This window comes from Prunus avium, chromosome 6, assembly GCF_965620075.1.
Source record: "Prunus avium chromosome 6, drPruAviu1.hap1.1, whole genome shotgun sequence".
In the NCBI taxonomy this organism is placed as follows: Eukaryota; Viridiplantae; Streptophyta; class Magnoliopsida; order Rosales; family Rosaceae; genus Prunus; species Prunus avium.
Window position 1 is genome coordinate 20105166 of NC_142289.1, and position 19872 is coordinate 20125037.

Genomic DNA, 19872 nt, shown 5'->3' on the forward strand with positions numbered 1-19872 from the left:
CAAATGACTCCTCCCACCATATTATGATGTTGCCCAAGTTTGGGGCTCGATCCGAAATCAATAGCTGTGAGAAATTGGACAATTCAAGTTCAACGGCAGTTCGTTCCTAATTGGAGTGGTTGGTGTATTCCATACTTCTAGTGATTGGATTTCACTCAAAACTCACCAAATTAATCCTCGCACTATATTATCATGTTGCCCAAGATTTGGGCTCGATCCGAAATCAATAGGTGTTAGAAATTGAACAATTCAAGTTCAACAGCAGTTCGTTCCTAATTGGAGTGGTTGGTGTATTCCATACATCTAGCGATTGGATTTCACTCAAACTCACCAACTGACTCCTAACACCAGATTATCATGTTGCCCAAGTTTTGGGCTCGATCCGAAATCAATAGGTGTGAGAAATTGAACAATTCAAGTTCAACGGCAGTTCGTTCCTAATTGGAGTGGTTGGTGTATTCCATACTTCTAGCGATTGGATTTCAATCAAAATTCGGAAAATGACTCTTCCCACCATACTATGTTGTTGCCCAACTTTTGGGCTCGATCCGAAATCAATAGGTGTGAGAAATTGGACAATTCAAGTTCAACGGCAGTTCGTTCCTAATTGGAGTGGTTGGTGTATTCCATACTTCTAGCGATTGGATTTCAATCAAAACTCACCAAATGACTCTTCCCACCATATTATGTTGTTGCCCAACTTTTGGGCTCGATCCGAAATCAATAGGTGTGAGAAATTGGACAATTGAAGTTCAACGGCAGTTCGTTCCTAATTGGAGTGGTTGGTGTATTCCAAACATCCAGCGATTGGATTTCACTCAAACTCAACAACTGACTCCTAACACCAGATTATCATGTTGCCCAAGTTTTGGGCTCAATCCGAAATCAATAGGTGTGAGAAATTGGACAATTCAAGTCCAACGGCAGTTCGTTCCTAATTGGAGTGGTTGGTGTATTCCATACATCTAGCGATTGGATTTCACTCAAACTCACCAACTGACTCCTAACACCAGATTATCATGTTGCCCAAGTTTTGGGTTCGATCCGAAATCAATAGGTGTGAGAAATTGAACAATTCAAGTTCAACGGCAGTTCTTTCCTAATTGGAGTGGTTGGTGTATTCTGTACTGCTAAAGACTGGATTTCACTTAAAACTAACCAAATGACTCCTCCCACCATATTATGAAGTTACCCAAGTTTTGGGCTCGATCCGAAATGAATAGGTGTGAGATATTGGACAATTCAAGTTCAACGGCAGTTCGTTCCTAATTGGAGTGGTTGGTGTATTCCATACTTCTAGCGATTGGATTTCAATCAAAACTCTCCAAATGACTCTTCCCACCATATTATGTTGTTGCCCAACTTTTGGGCTCGATCCGAAATCAATAGGTGTGAGAAATTGGACAATTAAAGTTCAACGGCAGTTCGTTCCTAATTGGAGTGGTTGGTGTATTCCATACATCTAGCGATTGGATTTCACTCAAACTCACCAACTGACTCCTAACACCAGATTATCATGTTGCCCAAGTTTTGGGCTCAATCCGAAATCAATAGGTGTGAGAAATTGGACAATTCAAGTCCAACGGCAGTTCGTTCCTAATTGGAGTGGTTGGTGTATTCCATACATCTAGCGATTGGATTTCACTCAAACTCACCAACTGACTCCTAACACCAGATTATCATGTTGCCCAAGTTTTGGGTTCGATCCGAAATCAATAGGTGTGAGAAATTGAACAATTCAAGTTCAACGGCAGTTCTTTCCTAATTGGAGTGGTTGGTGTATTCTGTACTGCTAAAGACTGGATTTCACTTAAAACTAACCAAATGACTCCTCCCACCATATTATGAAGTTACCCAAGTTTTGGGCTCGATCCGAAATGAATAGGTGTGAGATATTGGACAATTCAAGTTCAACGGCAGTTCGTTCCTAATTGGAGTGGTTGGTGTATTCCATACTTCTAGCGATTGGATTTCAATCAAAACTCTCCAAATGACTCTTCCCACCATGTTATGTTGTTGCCCAACTTTTGGGCTCGATCCGAAATCAATAGGTGTGAGAAATTGGACAATTGAAGTTCAACGGCAGTTCGTTCCTAATTGGAGTGGTTGGTGTATTCCATACATCTAGCGATTGGATTTCACTCAAACTCACCAACTGACTCCTAACACCAGATTATCATGTTGCCCAAGTTTTGGGCTCAATCCGAAATCAATATGTGTGAGAAATTGGACAATTCAAGTCCAACGGCAGTTCGTTCCTAATTGGAGTGGTTGGTGTATTCCACACATCTAGCGATTGGATTTCACTCAAAACTCTCCAAATGACTCCTCCCACCATATTATGATGTTGCCCATGTTTGGGGCTCTATCCGAAATCAATAGGTGTGAGAAATTGGACAATTCAAGTTCAACGGCAGTTCTTTCCTAATTGGAGTGGTTGGTGTATTCTGTACTTCTAAAGACTGGATTTCACTTAAAACTAACCAAATGACTCCTCCCACCATATTATGAAGTTACCCAAGTTTTGGGCTCGATCCGAAATCAATAGGTGTGAGAAATTGGACAATTCAAGTTCAACGGCAGTTCGTTCCTAATTGGAGTGGTTGGTGTATTCCATACTTCTAGCGATTGGATTTCACTCAAAACTCACCAAATCACTCCTCCCACCATATTATCATGTTGCCCAAGATTTGGGCTCGATCCGAAATCAATAGGTGTGAGAAATAGGACAATTCAAGTTCAACGGCAGTTCGTTCCTAATTGGAGTGGTTGGTGTATTCCATACTTCTAGCGATTGGATTTCACTCAAAACTCACCAAATGACTCTTCCCGCCATATTATGTTGTTGCCCAACTTTTGGGCTCGATGCGAAATCAATAGGTGTGAGAAATTGGACAATTCAAGTTCAACGGCAGTTCGTTCCTAATTGGAGTGGTTGGTGTATTCCATACTTCTAGCGATTGGATTTCAATCAAAACTCACCGAATGACTCTTCCCACCATATTATGTTGTTGCCCAACTTTTGGGCTCGATCCGAAATCAATAGGTGTGAGAAATTGGACAATTCAAATTCAACGGCAGTTCGTTCCTAATTGGAGTGGTTCATGTATTTCCTAATTCTAGCAATTGGATTTCACTCAAAACTCACCAAATGACTCCTCAGACCATATTATGATGTTGCCCATGTTTGGGGCTCGATCCGAAATCAATAGGTGTGAGAAATTGGACAATTCAAGTTCAACGGCAGTTCGTTCCTAATTGGAGTGGTTCATGTATTTCCTAATTCTAGCAATTGGATTTCACTCAAAACTCACCAAATGACTCCTCAGACCATATTATGATGTTGCGCATGTTTGGGGCTCGATCCGAAATCAATAGGTGTGAGAAATTGGACAATTCAAGTTCAACGGCAGTTCATTCCTAATTGGAGTGGTTCGTGTATTCCATACTTCTAGCGATTGGATTTCACACAAAACTCACCAAATGACTCCTCCCACCATATTACGATGTTACCCAAGTTTTGGGCTCGATCCGATATCAATAGGTGTGAGAAATTGGACAATTCAAGTTCAACGGCAATTCGTTTTTAATTGGAGTGGTTGGTGCATTCCAAACTTCTAGCGATTGGATTTCACTCAAAACTCCCAAAATGACTCCTCCCACCATATTATGATGTTGCCCAAGTTTTGGGCTCGATCCGAAATCAATAGGTGTGAGAAATTGGACAATTCAAGTTCAACGGCAGTTCGTTCATAATTGGACTGGTTGGTGTATTCCATACTTCTAGCGATTGGATTTCATTCAAAACTCACCAAATGACTCCTCCCACCATATTATGATGTTGCCCAAGTTTTGGGCTCGATCCGAAATCAATAGGTGTGAGAAATTTGACAATTCAAGTTCAACGGCAGTTCTTTCCTAATTGGAGTGGTTGATGTATTCCATACTTCTAGCGATTGGATTTCACTCAAAATTCACCAAATGACTCCTCCCACCATATTATGATGTTTCCCAAGTTTTGGGCTCGATCCAAAATCAATAGGTGTGAGAAATTGGACAATTCAAGTTCAACGGCAGTTCGTCCCTAATTGGGGTGGTTGGTGTATTCCATACTTCTAGCGTCTGGATTTCACTCCAAACTCTCCAAATGACTCCTCCCACCCTATTATGATGTTACCCAAGTTTTGGGCTCGATCCGATATCAATAGGTGTGAGAAATTGGACAATTCAAGTTCAACGGCAGTTCGTTCCTAATTGGGGTGGTTGGTGTATTCCAGACATCTAGCGATTGGATTTCACTCAAAACTCACCAAATGACTCCTCCCACCATATTATGATGTTGCCCAAGTTTGGGGCTCGATCCGAAATCAATAGCTGTGAGAAATTGGACAATTCAAGTTCAACGGCAGTTCGTTCCTAATTGGGGTGGTTGGTGTATTCCAGACATCTAGCGATTGGATTTCACTCAAAACTCACCAAACGACTCCTCCCACCATATTATGATGTTGCCCAAGTTTGGGGCTGTATCCGAAATCAATAGGTGTGATAAATTGGACAATTCAAGTTCCACGGCAGTTCGTTCCCAATTGGAGAGTTTGGTGTATTCCATACTTCTAGCGATTGGATTTCACTCAAAACTCACCAAATGACTCCTCCCACCATATTATGATGTTGCCCAAGTTTGGGGCTCGATCCGAAATCAATAGCTGTAAGAAATTGGACAATTCAAGTTCAACGGCAGTTCGTTCCTAATTGGAGTGGTTGGTGTATTCCATACTTCTAGCAATTGGATTTCACCCAAAACTCACCAAATGACCCCTCCCACCATATTATCATGTTGCCCATGTTTTGGGCTCGATCCGAAATCAATAGGTGTGAGAAATTGGACAATTCAAGTTCAACGGCAGTTCGTTCCTAATTGGAGTGGTTGGTGTATTCCACACTTCTAGCTATTGAATTTCACTCAAAACTCACCAAGTCACTCCTCCCACCATATTATGATGTTGCCCAAGTTTTGGGCTTGATCCGAAATCAATAGGTGAAAGAAATTGGACAATTCAAGTTCAACGGCAGTTCGTTCCTAATTGGAGGGGTTGGTGTATTCCATACTTCTAGCGATTGGATTTCACTCAAAACTCACCAAATGACTCCTCCCACCGTATTATGATCTTTCCCAAGTTTGGGGCTCGATCCGAAATAAATAGGTGTGAGAAATTGGACAATTCAAGTTCAAGGGCAGTTCGTTCCTAATTGGAGTGATTGGTTTATTCCATACTTGTAGTGATTGGATTTCACTCAAAACTCACAAAATGACTCCTCCCACCATATTATGATGTTGCCCAAGTTTTGGGCTCGATCCGAAATCAATAGGTGTGAGAAATTTGACAATTCAAGTTCAACGGCATTTCGTTCCTAATTGGAGTGGTTGGCGTATTCCATACTTCTAGCGATTGGATTTCACTCAAAACTCACCAAATGACTCCTCCCACCATATTATGATGTTGCCCAAGTTTGGATCTCGATTCGAAATCAATAGCTGTGAGAAATTGGACAATTCAAGTTCAACGGCAGTTCGTTCCTAATTGGAGTGGTTGGTGTATTCCATACTTCTAGCGATTGGATTTCACCCGAAACTCACCAAATGACCCCTCCGACCATATTATCATGTTGGCCAGGTTTTGGGCTCGATTCGAAATCAATAGGTGTGAGAAATTGGACAATTCAAGTTCAACGGCAGTTCGTTCCTAATTGGAGTGGTTGGGGTATTCCATACTTCTAGTGATTGGACTTCACTCAAAACTCACAAAATGACTCCTCCCACCATATTATGATGTTGCCCAAGTTTTGGGCTCGATCCGAAATCAATAGGTTTGAGAAATTGGACAATTCAAGTTCAACGGCACTTCGTTCGTAATTGGAGGGGTTGGTGTTGTCCATACTTTTAGCGATTCGATTTCACTCAAAACTTACCAAATGACTCATCCCACCACCTTATGATGTTGCCTAAGTTTGGGGCTCGATCCGAAATCAATAGGTGTGAGAAATTGGACAATTCAAGTTCAACGGCAGTTCGTTCCTAATTGGAGTGGTTGGTGTATTCCATACTTCTAGCGATTGGATTTCACTCAAAACTCACCAAATGACTCCTCCCACCATATTATGAAGTTGCCCAAGTTTTGGGCCCGATCCGAAATCAATAGGTGTGAGAAATTGGACAATTCAAGTTCAACGGCAGTTCGTTCCTAATTGGAGTGGTTGGTGTATTCCATACTTCTAGCGATTAGATTTCACTCAAAACTCAGAAAATGACTCCTCCCACCATATTATGATGTTGCCCAAGTTTGGGGCTCTATCCGGAATCAATAGGTATGAGAAATTGGACAATTCAAGTTCAACGGCAGTTCGTTCCCAATTGGAGAGGTTGGTGTATTCCATACTTCTAGCGATTGGATTTCACTCAAAACTCACCAAATGACTCCTCCCACCATATTATGATGTTGCCCAAGTTTGGGGCTCGATCCGAAATCAATAGCTGTAAGAAATTGGACAATTCAAGTTCAACGGCAGTTCGTTCCTAATTGGAGTGGTTGGTGTATTCCATACTTCTAGCGATTGGATTTCACCCAAAACTCACCAAATGACCCCTCCCACCATATTATCATGTTGCCCAAGTTTTGGGCTCGATCCGAAATAAATAGGTGTGCGAAATTGGACAATTCAAGTTCAACGGCAGTTCGTTCCTAATTGGAGTGGTTGGTGTATTCCACACTTCTAGCGATTGGATTTCACTCAAAACTCACCAAAAGACTCCTCCCACCATATTATGATGTTGCCCAAGTTTTGGGCTCGATCCGAAATCAATAGGTGAAAGAAATTGGACAATTCAAGTTCAACGGAAGTTCGTTCCTAATTGGAGGGGTTGGTGTATTCCATACTTCTAGCGATTGGATTTCACTCAAAACTCACCAAATGACTCCTCCCACCGTATTATGATGTTTGCCAAGTTTGGGGCTCGATCCGAAATAAATAGGTGTGAGAAATTGGACAATTCAAGTTCAACGGCAGTTCGTTCCTAATTGGAGTGGTTGGTGTATTCCATACTTCTAGCGATTGGATTTCCCTCAAAACTCACCAAATGACTCCTCCCACCATATTATGAGGTTGCCAAAGTTTTGTGCTCGATCCGAAATAAATAGGTGTAAGAAATTCGACAATTCAAGTTCAACGGCAATTCGTTCCTAATTGGAGTGGTTGTTGTATTCCATACTTCTAGCGATTGGATTTCACGCAAAACTCACTAAATCACCCCTCCCACCATATTATGATGTTGCCCAAGTTTTGGGCCCGATCCGAAATCAATAGGTGTTCCAAATTGGACAATTCAAGTTCAACGGCAGTTCGTTTCTAATTGGAGTGGTTGGTGCATTCCATAGTTCTAGCGATTGGATTTCACTCAAAACTCACCAAATGACTCCTCCCACCATATTATGATGTTGCCCAAGTTTGGGGCGCGATCCGAAATCAATAGCGGTGAGAAATTGGGCAATTCAAGTTCAACGGCAGTTCGTTCCTAATTCGAGTGGTTGGTGTATTCCATACTTCTAGCGATTGGATTTCACCCAAAACTCACCAAATGACCCCTCCCACCAAATTATCATGTTGCCCATGTTTTGGGCTCGATCCGAAATCAATAGGTGTGAGAAATTGGACAATTGAAGTTCAACGGCAGTTCGTTCCTAATTGGAGTGCTTGGTGTATTCCACACTTCTAGCGATTGGATTTCACTCAAAACTCACCAAATGACTCCTCCCACCATATTATTATGTTCCCCAAGTTTTGGGCTCGATCCGAAATCAATAGGTGAAAGAAATTGGACAATTCAAGTTCAACGGCAGTTCGTTCCTAATTGGAGGGGTTGGTGTATTCCATACTTCTAGCGATTGGATTTCACTCAAAACACACCAAATGACTCCTCCCACCGTATTATGATGTTTCCCAAGTTTGGGGCTCAATCCGAAACAAATAGGTGTGAGAAATTGGACAATTCAAGTTCAACGGCAGTTCGTTCCTAATTGGAGTGGTTGGTGTATTCCATACTTCTAGCGATTGGATTTCACTCAAAACTCACCAAATGACTCCTCCCACCATATTATGAGGTTGCCAAAGTTTTGTGCTCGATCCGAAATAAATAGGTGTGAGAAATTGGACAATTCAAGTTCAATGGCATTTCGTTCCTAATTGGAGTGATTGGTGTATTCCATACTTGTAGTGATTGGATATCACTCAAATCTCACAAAATGACTCCTCCCACCATATTATGATGTTGCCCAAGTTTTGGGCTCGATCCGAAATCAATAGGTGTGAGAAATTTGACAATTCAAGTTCAACGGCAGTTCGTTCCTAATTGGAGTGGTTGGCGTATTCCATACTTCTAGCGATTGGATTTCACTCAAAACTCACCAAATGACTCCTCCCACCATATTATGATGTTGCCCAAGTTTGGATCTCGATTCGAAATCAATAGCTGTGAGAAATTGGACAATTCAAGTTCAACGGCAGTTCGTTCCTAATTGGAGTGGTTGGTGTATTCCATACTTCTAGCGATTGGATTTCACCCGAAACTCACCAAATGACCCCTCCGACCATCTTATCATGTTGGCCAGGTTTTGGGCTCGATTCGAAATCAATAGGTGTGAGAAATTGGACAATTCAAGTTCAACGGCAGTTCGTTCCTAATTGGAGTGGTTGGGGTATTCCATACTTCTAGTGATTGGACTTCACTCAAAACTCACAAAATGACTCCTCCCACCATATTATGATGTTGCCCAAGTTTTGGGCTCGATCCGAAATCAATAGGTTTGAGAAATTGGACAATTCAAGTTCAACGGCACTTCGTTCGTAATTGGAGGGGTTGGTGTAGTCCATACTTTTAGCGATTCGATTTCACTCAAAACTTACCAAATGACTCATCCCACCACCTTATGATGTTGCCTAAGTTTGGGGCTCGATCCGAAATCAATAGGTGTGAGAAATTGGACAATTCAAGTTCAACGGCAGTTCGTTCCTAATTGGAGTGGTTGGTGTATTCCATACTTCTAGCGATTGGATTTCACTCAAAACTCACCAAATGACTCCTCCCACCGTATTATGATGTTTGCCAAGTTTGGGGCTCGATCCGAAATAAATAGGTTTGAGAAATTGGACAATTCAAGTTCAACGGCAGTTCGTTCCTAATTGGAGTGGTTGGTGTATTCCATACTTCTAGCGATTGGATTTCCCTCAAAACTCACCAAATGACTCCTCCCACCATATTATGAGGTTGCCAAAGTTTTGTGCTCGATCCGAAATAAATAGGTGTAAGAAATTCGACAATTCAAGTTCAACGGCAATTCGTTCCTAATTGGAGTGGTTGTTGTATTCCATACTTCTAGCGATTGGATTTCACGCAAAACTCACTAAATCACCCCTCCCACCATATTATGATGTTGCCCAAGTTTTGGGCCCGATCCGAAATCAATAGGTGTTCCAAATTGGACAATTCAAGTTCAACGGCAGTTCGTTTCTAATTGGAGTGGTTGGTGCATTCCATAGTTCTAGCGATTGGATTTCACTCAAAACTCACCAAATGACTCCTCCCACCATATTATGATGTTGCCCAAGTTTGGGGCGCGATCCGAAATCAATAGCGGTGAGAAATTGGGCAATTCAAGTTCAACGGCAGTTCGTTCCTAATTCGAGTGGTTGGTGTATTCCATACTTCTAGCGATTGGATTTCACCCAAAACTCACCAAATGACCCCTCCCACCAAATTATCATGTTGCCCATGTTTTGGGCTCGATCCGAAATCAATAGGTGTGAGAAATTGGACAATTGAAGTTCAACGGCAGTTCGTTCCTAATTGGAGTGCTTGGTGTATTCCACACTTCTAGCGATTGGATTTCACTCAAAACTCACCAAATGACTCCTCCCACCATATTATTATGTTCCCCAAGTTTTGGGCTCGATCCGAAATCAATAGGTGAAAGAAATTGGACAATTCAAGTTCAACGGCAGTTCGTTCCTAATTGGAGGGGTTGGTGTATTCCATACTTCTAGCGATTGGATTTCACTCAAAACACACCAAATGACTCCTCCCACCGTATTATGATGTTTCCCAAGTTTGGGGCTCAATCCGAAACAAATAGGTGTGAGAAATTGGACAATTCAAGTTCAACGGCAGTTCGTTCCTAATTGGAGTGGTTGGTGTATTCCATACTTCTAGCGATTGGATTTCACTCAAAACTCACCAAATGACTCCTCCCACCATATTATGAGGTTGCCAAAGTTTTGTGCTCGATCCGAAATAAATAGGTGTGAGAAATTGGACAATTCAAGTTCAATGGCATTTCGTTCCTAATTGGAGTGATTGGTGTATTCCATACTTGTAGTGATTGGATATCACTCAAATCTCACAAAATGACTCCTCCCACCATATTATGATGTTGCCCAAGTTTTGGGCTCGATCCGAAATCAATAGGTGTGAGAAATTTGACAATTCAAGTTCAACGGCAGTTCGTTCCTAATTGGAGTGGTTGGCGTATTCCATACTTCTAGCGATTGGATTTCACTCAAAACTCACCAAATGACTCCTCCCACCATATTATGATGTTGCCCAAGTTTGGATCTCGATTCGAAATCAATAGCTGTGAGAAATTGGACAATTCAAGTTCAACGGCAGTTCGTTCCTAATTGGAGTGGTTGGTGTATTCCATACTTCTAGCGATTGGATTTCACCCGAAACTCACCAAATGACCCCTCCGACCATCTTATCATGTTGGCCAGGTTTTGGGCTCGATTCGAAATCAATAGGTGTGAGAAATTGGACAATTCAAGTTCAACGGCAGTTCGTTCCTAATTGGAGTGGTTGGGGTATTCCATACTTCTAGTGATTGGACTTCACTCAAAACTCACAAAATGACTCCTCCCACCATATTATGATGTTGCCCAAGTTTTGGGCTCGATCCGAAATCAATAGGTTTGAGAAATTGGACAATTCAAGTTCAACGGCACTTCGTTCGTAATTGGAGGGGTTGGTGTAGTCCATACTTTTAGCGATTCGATTTCACTCAAAACTTACCAAATGACTCATCCCACCACCTTATGATGTTGCCTAAGTTAGGGGCTCGATCCGAAATCAATAGGTGTGAGAAATTGGACAATTCAAGTTCAACGGCAGTTCGTTCCTAATTGGAGTGGTTGGTGTATTCCATACTTCTAGCGATTGGATTTCACTCAAAACTCACCAAATGACTCCTCCCACCATATTATGAAGTTGCCCAAGTTTTGGGCCCTATCCGAAATAAATAGGTGTGAGAAATTGGACAATTCAAGTTCAACGGCAGTTCGTTCCTAATTGGAGTGGTTGGTGTATTCCATACTTCTAGCGATTAGATTTCACTCAAAACTCACAAAATGACTCCTCCCACCATATTATGATGTTGCCCAAGTTTGGGGCTCTATCCGGAATCAATAGGTATGAGAAATTGGACAATTCAAGTTCAACGGCAGTTCGTTCCCAATTGGAGAGGTTGGTGTATTCCATACTTCTAGCGATTGGATTTCACTCAAAACTCACCAAATGACTCCTCCCACCATATTATGATGTTGCCCAAGTTTGGGGCTCGATCCGAAATCAATAGCTGTAAGAAATTGGACAATTCAAGTTCAACGGCAGTTCGTTCCTAATTGGAGTGGTTGGTGTATTCCATACTTCTAGCGATTGGATTTCACCCAAAACTCACCAAATGACCCCTCCCACCATATTATCATGTTGCCCAAGTTTTGGGCTCGATCCGAAATAAATAGGTGTGCGAAATTGGACAATTCAAGTTCAACGGCAGTTCGTTCCTAATTGGAGTGGTTGGTGTATTCCACACTTCTAGCGATTGGATTTCACTCAAAACTCACCAAATGACTCCTCCCACCATATTATGATGTTGCCCAAGTTTTGGGCTCGATCCGAAATCAATAGGTGAAAGAAATTGGACAATTCAAGTTCAACGGAAGTTCGTTCGTAATTGGAGGGGTTGGTGTATTCCATACTTCTAGCGATTGGATTTCACTCAAAACTCACCAAATGACTCCTCCCACCGTATTATGATGTTTGCCAAGTTTGGGGCTCGATCCGAAATAAATAGGTGTGAGAAATTGGACAATTCAAGTTCAACGGCAGTTCGTTCCTAATTGGAGTGGTTGGTGTATTCCATACTTCTAGCGATTGGATTTCCCTCAAAACTCACCAAATGACTCCTCCCACCATATTATGAGGTTGCCAAAGTTTTGTGCTCGATCCGAAATAAATAGGTGTAAGAAATTCGACAATTCAAGTTCAACGGCAATTCGTTCCTAATTGGAGTGGTTGTTGTATTCCATACTTCTAGCGATTGGATTTCACGCAAAACTCACTAAATCACCCCTCCCACCATATTATGATGTTGCCCAAGTTTTGGGCCCTATCCGAAATCAATAGGTGTTCCAAATTGGACAATTCAAGTTCAACGGCAGTTCGTTTCTAATTGGAGTGGTTGGTGCATTCCATAGTTCTAGCGATTGGATTTCACTCAAAACTCACCAAATGACTCCTCCCACCATATTATGATGTTGCCCAAGTTTGGGGCGCGATCCGAAATCAATAGCGGTGAGAAATTGGGCAATTCAAGTTCAACGGCAGTTCGTTCCTAATTCGAGTGGTTGGTGTATTCCATACTTCTAGCGATTGGATTTCACCCAAAACTCACCAAATGACCCCTCCCACCAAATTATCATGTTGCCCATGTTTTGGGCTCGATCCGAAATCAATAGGTGTGAGAAATTGGACAGTTGAAGTTCAACGGCAGTTCGTTCCAAATTGGAGTGCTTGGTGTATTCCACACTTCTAGCGATTGGATTTCACTCAAAACTCACCAAATGACTCCTCCCACCATATTATTATGTTCCCCAAGTTTTGGGCTCGATCCGAAATCAATAGGTGAAAGAAATTGGACAATTCAAGTTCAACGGCAGTTCGTTCCTAATTGGAGGGGTTGGTGTATTCCACACTTCTAGCGATTGGATTTTACTCAAAACACACCAAATGACTCCTCCCACCGTATTATGATGTTTCCCAAGTTTGGGGCTCAATCCGAAACAAATAGGTGTGAGAAATTGGACAATTCAAGTTCAACGGCAGTTCGTTCCTAATTGGAGTGGTTGGTGTATTCCATACTTCTAGCGATTGGATTTCACTCAAAACTCACCAAATGACTCCTCCCACCATATTATGAGGTTGCCAAAGTTTTGTGCTCGATCCGAAATAAATAGGTGTGAGAAATTGGACAATTCAAGTTCAATGGCATTTCGTTCCTAATTGGAGTGATTGGTGTATTCCATACTTGTAGTGATTGGATTTCACTCAAATCTCACAAAATGACTCCTCCCACCATATTATGATGTTGCCCAAGTTTTGGGCTCGATCCGAAATCAATAGGTGTGAGAAATTTGACAATTGAAGTTCAACGGCAGTTCGTTCCTAATTGGAGTGGTTGGCGTATTCCATACTTCTAGCGATTGGATTTCACTCAAAACTCACCAAATGACTCCTCCAACCATATTATGATGTTGCCCAAGTTTGGATCTATTTTCGAAATCAATAGCTGTGAGAAATTGGACAATTCAAGTTCAACGACAGTTCGTTCCTAATTGGAGTGGTTGGTGTATTCCATACTTCTATCGATTGGACTTCACTCAAAAGTCACGAAATGACCCCTCCCGCCATATTATCATGTTGCCCAGGTTTTAGGCTCGATCCGAAATCAATAGGTGTGAGAAATTGGACAGTTCAAGTTCAACGGCAGTTCGTTCCTAATTGGTGTGGTTGGTGTATTCCATACTTCTAGCGATTGGATTTCACTCAAAACTCACTGAATGACTCCTCCCACCATATTACGATGTTGCCTAAGTTTGGGGCTCGATCCGAAATCAATAGGTGTGAGAAATTGGACAATTCAAGTTCAACGGCAGTTCGTTCCTAATTGGAGTGGTTGGTCTATTACATACTTCTACCGATTGGATTTCAGTCAAAACTCACCAAATGACTCCTCCCACCATATTATGAAGTTGCCCAAGTTTTGGGCTCGATCCAAAATCAATAACTGTGAGAAATTCGACAAATCAAGTTCAACGGCAATTCGTTCCTAATTGGAGTGGTTGGTGTATTCCATACTTCAAGCGATTGGATTTCACCCAAAACTCACTAAATCACCCCTCCCACCATATTATGATGTTGCCCAAGTTTTGGGATCGATCCGAAATCAATAGGTGTTCCAAATTGGACAATTCAAGTTCAACGGCAGTTCGTGCCTAATTGGAGTGGTTGGTGTATTCCATACTTCTAGCGATTGGATTTCACTCAAAACTCACCAAATGACTCCTCCCACCATATTATGATGTTGCCCAAGTTTTGGGCTCGATCCGAAATCAATAGGTGTGAGAAATTGGACAATTCAAGTTCAACGGCAGTTCGTTCCTAATTGGAGTGGTTGGTGTATTCCATACTTCTAGCATTTGGATTTAACTCAAAACCCAACAAATGACTCCTCCCACCATTTTATGATGTTGCCCAAGTTTTGGGCTCGATCCGAAATCAATAGGTGTTCGAAATTGGACAATTCAAGTTCAACGGCAGTTCGTTTCTAATTGGAGTGGTTGGTGTATTCCATACTTCTAGCGATTAGATTTCACTCAAAACTCACAAAATGACTCCTCCCACCATATTATGATGTTGCCCAAGTTTGGGGCTCTATCCGGAATCAATAGGTATGAGAAATTGGACAATTCAAGTTCAACGGCAGTTCGTTCCCAATTGGAGTGGTAGGTGTATTCCATACTTCTAGCGTTTGGATTTCACTCAAAACTCACCACATGACTCCTCCCACCATATTATGATGTTGCCCAAGTTTTGGGCTCGATCCGAAATCAATAGTTGTTCCAAATTGGACAATTCAAGTTCAACGGCAGTTCGTTCCTAATTGGAGTGGTTGGTGTATTCCATACTTCTAGCGATTGGATTTCACTCAAAACTCACCAAATGACTCCTCCCACCATATTATGATGTTGCCCAAGTTTTGGGCTCGATCCGAAATCAATAGGTGTGAGAAATTGGACAATTCAAGTTCAACGGCAGTTCGTTCCCAATTGGAGTGGTTGGTGTATTCCACACTTCTAGCATTTGGATTTCACTCAAAACACACCAAATGACTCCTCCCACCATATTATGATGTTGCTCAAGTTTTGGGCTCGATCCGAAATCAATAGGTGTTCCAAATTGGACAATTCAAGTTGAACGGCAGTTCGTTCCTAATTGGAGTGGTTGGTGTATTCCAAACTTCTAGCGATTGGATTTCACTCAAAACGAACCAAATGACTCCTCCAACCATATTATGATGTTGCCCAAGTTTTGGGCTCGATCCGAAATCAATAGGTGTGACAAATTAGACAATTCAAGTTCAACGGCAGTTCGTGCCTAATTGGAGTGGTTGGTGTATTCCATACTTCTAGCGATTGGATTTCACTCAAAACTCACCAAATGACTCCTCCCACCATATTATGATGTTGCCCAAGTTTTGGGCTCGATCCGAAATCAATAGGTGTTCCAAATTGGACAATTCAAGTTCAACGGCAGTTCGTTCCTAATTGGAGTGGTAGGTGTATTCCGTACTTCTAGCGTTTGGATTTCACTCAAAACTCACCAAATGACTCCTCCCTCCATATTATGAAGTTGCCCAAGTTTTGGGCTCGATCCGAAATCAATAGGCGTACGAAATTGGATAATTCAAGTTCAACGGCAGTTCGTTCCTAATTGGAGTGGTTGGTGTATTCCATACTTCTAGCGATTGGATTTCACTCAAAACTCACCAAATGACTCCTCCCACCATATTATGATGTTGCCCAAGTTTTGGGCTCGATCCGAAATCAATAGGTGTTCCAAATTGGACAATTCAAGTTCAACGGCAGTTCGTTCCTAATTGGAGTGGTTGGTGTATTCCATACTTCTAGCGATTGGATTTTACTCAAAACGTACCAAATGACTCCTCCCACCATATTATGTTGTTGCCCAAGTTTTGGGCTCGATCCGAAATCAATAGGTGTGAGAAATTGGACAATTCAAGTTCAACGGCAGTTCGTTCCCAATTGGAGTGGTTGGTGTATTCCATACTTCTAGCATTTGGATTTCACTCAAAACTCACCAAATGACTCCTCCCACCATTTTATGATGTTGCCCAAGTTTTGGGCTCGATCCGAAATCAATAGGTGTTCGAAATTGGACAATTCAAGTTCAACGGCAGTTCGTTCCTAATTGGAGTGGTTGGTGTATTCCATACTTCGAGCGATTGGATTTCACTCAAAACTCACCAAATGACTCCTCCCACCATATTATGATGTTGCCCAAGTTTTGGGTTCGATCCGAAATCAATAGGTGTTCCAAATTGGACAATTCAAGTTCAACGGCCGTTCGTTCCTAACTGGAGTAGTTGGTGTATTCCATACTTCTAGCGTTTGGATTTCACTCAAAACTCACAAAATGACTCCTCCCACCATATTATGATGTTGCCCAAGTTTTGGGCTCGATCCGAAATCAATAGGTGTTCCAAATTGGACAATTCAAGTTCAACGGCAGTTCGTTCCTAATTGGAGTGGTTGGTGTATTCCATACTTCTAGCGATTGGATTTCACTCAAAACTCACCAAATGACTGCTCCCACCATATTATGATGTTGCCCAAGTTTTGGGCTCGATCCGAAATCAATAGGTGTGAGAAATTGGACAATTCAAGTTCAACGGCAGTTCGTTCCTAATTGGAGTGGTTGGTGTATTCCAAACTTCTAGCGATTGGATTTCACTCAAAACTCACAAAATGACTCCTCCCACCATATTATGATGTTGCCCAAGTTTTGGGCACGATCCGAAATCAATAGGTGTTCCAAATTGGACAATTCAAGTTCAACGGCAGTTCGTTCCTAATTGGAGTGGTTGGTGTATTCCATACTTCTAGCGATTGGATTTCACTCAAAACTCACCAAATGACTGCTCCCACCATATTATGATGTTGCCCAAGTTTTGGGCTCGATCCGAAATCAATAGGTGTGAGAAATTGGACAATTCAAGTTCAACGGCAGTTCGTTCCTAATTGGAGTGGTTGGTGTATTCCAAACTTCTAGCGATTGGATTTCACTCCAAACTCACCAAATGACTCCTCCCACCATATTATGATGTTGCCCAAGTTTTGGGCTCGATCCGAAATCAATAGGGGTGAGAAATTGGTCAATTCAATTTCAACGGCATGTCGTTCCTAATTGGAGTGGTTGGTGTATTCTATACTTCTAGCGATTGAATTTCACTCAAAACTCACCAAATGAATCCTCCCACCATATTATGATGTTGCCCAAGTTTTGGGCTCGATCCGGAATCAATAGGGGTGAGAAATTGGTCAATTCAATTTCAACGGCATGTCGTTCCTAATTGGAGTGGTTGGTGTATTCTATACTTCTAGCGATTGAATTTCACTCAAAACTCACCAAATGAATCCTCCCACCATATTATGATGTTGCCCAAGTTTTGGGCTCGATCCGAAATCAATAGGTGTGAGAAATTGGACAATTCAAGTTCAACGGCAGTTCGTTCCTAATTGGAGTGGTTGGTGTATTCCAAACTTCTAGCGATTGGATTTCACTCAAAACTCACAAAATGACTCCTCCCACCATATTATGATGTTGCCCAAGTTTTGGGCTCGATCCGAAATCAATAGGTGTTCCAAATTGGACAATTCAAGTTCAACGGCAGTTCGTTCCTAATTGGAGTGGTTGGTGTATTCCATACTTCTAGCGATTGGATTTCACTCAAAACTCACCAAATGACTGCTCCCACCATATTATGATGTTGCCCAAGTTTTGGGCTCGATCCGAAATCAATAGGTGTGAGAAATTGGACAATTCAAGTTCAACGGCAGTTCGTTCCTAATTGGAGTGGTTGGTGTATTCCAAACTTCTAGCGATTGGATTTCACTCCAAACTCACCAAATGACTCCTCCCACCATATTATGATGTTGCCCAAGTTTTGGGCTCGATCCGAAATCAATAGGTGTTCCAAATTGGACAATTCAAGTTCAACGGCAGTTCGTTCCTAATTGGAGTGGTTGGTGTATTCCATACTTCAAGCGTTTGGATTTCACTCAAAACTCACCAAATGACTCCTCCCACCACATTATGATGTTGCCCAAGTTTTGGGCTCGATCCGAAATCAATAGGTGTTCCAAATTGGACAATTGAAGTTCAACGGCAGTTCGTTCCTAATTGGAGTGGTTGGCGTATTCCATACTTCTAGCGATTGGATTTCACTCAAAACTAACCAAATGACGCCTCCCACCATATTATGATGTTGCCCAAGTTTTGGGATCGATCCGAAATCAATAGGTGTGAGAAATTGGTCAATTCAATTTCAACGGCATGTCGTTCCTAATTGGAGTGGTTGCTGTATTCCATAGTTCTAGCGATTGGATTTCACTCAAAACTCACAAAATGACTCCTCCCACCATATTATGATGTTGCCCAAGTTTTGGGCCCGATCCGAAATCAATAGGTTTGAGAAATTGGACAATTCAAGTTGAAGGGCAGTTCGTTCCTAATTGGAGTGGTTGGTGTATTCCATACTTCTAGCGATTGGATTTCAGTCAAAACGCACCAAATGACTCCTCCCACCCTATTATGATGTTGCCCAAGTTTTGGGCTCGATCCGAAATCAATAGGTGTTCCAAATTGGACAATTCAAGTTCAACGGCAGTTCGTTCCTAATTGGAGTGGTTGGTGTATTCCAAACTTCTAGCGATTGGATTTCACTCAAAACTCACCAAATGACTCCTCCCACCATATTATGATGCTGCCCAAGTTTTGGGCTCGATCCGAAATCAATAGGTGTTCCAAATTGGACAGTTCAAGTTCAACGGCAGTTCGTTCCTAATTGGAGTGGTAGGTGTATTCCATACTTCTAGCGTTTGGATTTCACTCAAAACCCACCAAATGACTCCTCCCACCATATTATGATGTTGCCCAAGTTTTGGGCTCGATCCGAAATCAATAGGTGTTCCAAATTGGACAATTCAAGTTCAACGGCAGTTCGTTCCTAATTGGAGTGGTTGGTGTATTCCACAGTTCTAGCGATTGGATTTCACTCGAATCTCACCAAATGACTCCTCCCACCATATTATGATGTTGCCCAAGTTTTGGGCACGATCCGAAATCAATAGGTGTGAGAAATTGGACAATTCAAGTTCAACGGCAGTTCGTTCCTAATTGGAGTGGTTGGTGTATTCCAAACTTCTAGCGATTGGATTTCACTCCAAACTCACCAAATGACTCCTCCCACCATATTATGATGTTGCCCAAGTTTTGGGCTCGATCCGAAATCAATAGGTGTTCCAAATTGGACAATTCAAGTTCAATGGCAGTTCGTTCCTAATTGGAGTGGTTGGTGTATTCCATACTTCAAGCGTTTGGATTTCACTCAAAACTCACCAAATGACTCCTCCCACCACATTATGATGTTGCCCAAGTTTTGGGCTCGATCCGAAATCAATAGGTGTTCCAAATTGGACAATTGAAGTTCAACGGCAGTTCGTTCCTAATTGGAGTGGTTGGCGTATTCCATACTTCTAGCGATTGGATTTCACTCAAAACGAACCAAATGACGCCTCCCACCATATTATGATGTTGCCCAAGTTTTGGGATCGATCCGAAATCAATAGGTGTGAGAAATTGGTCAATTCAATTTCAACGGCATGTCGTTCCTAATTGGAGTGGTTGGT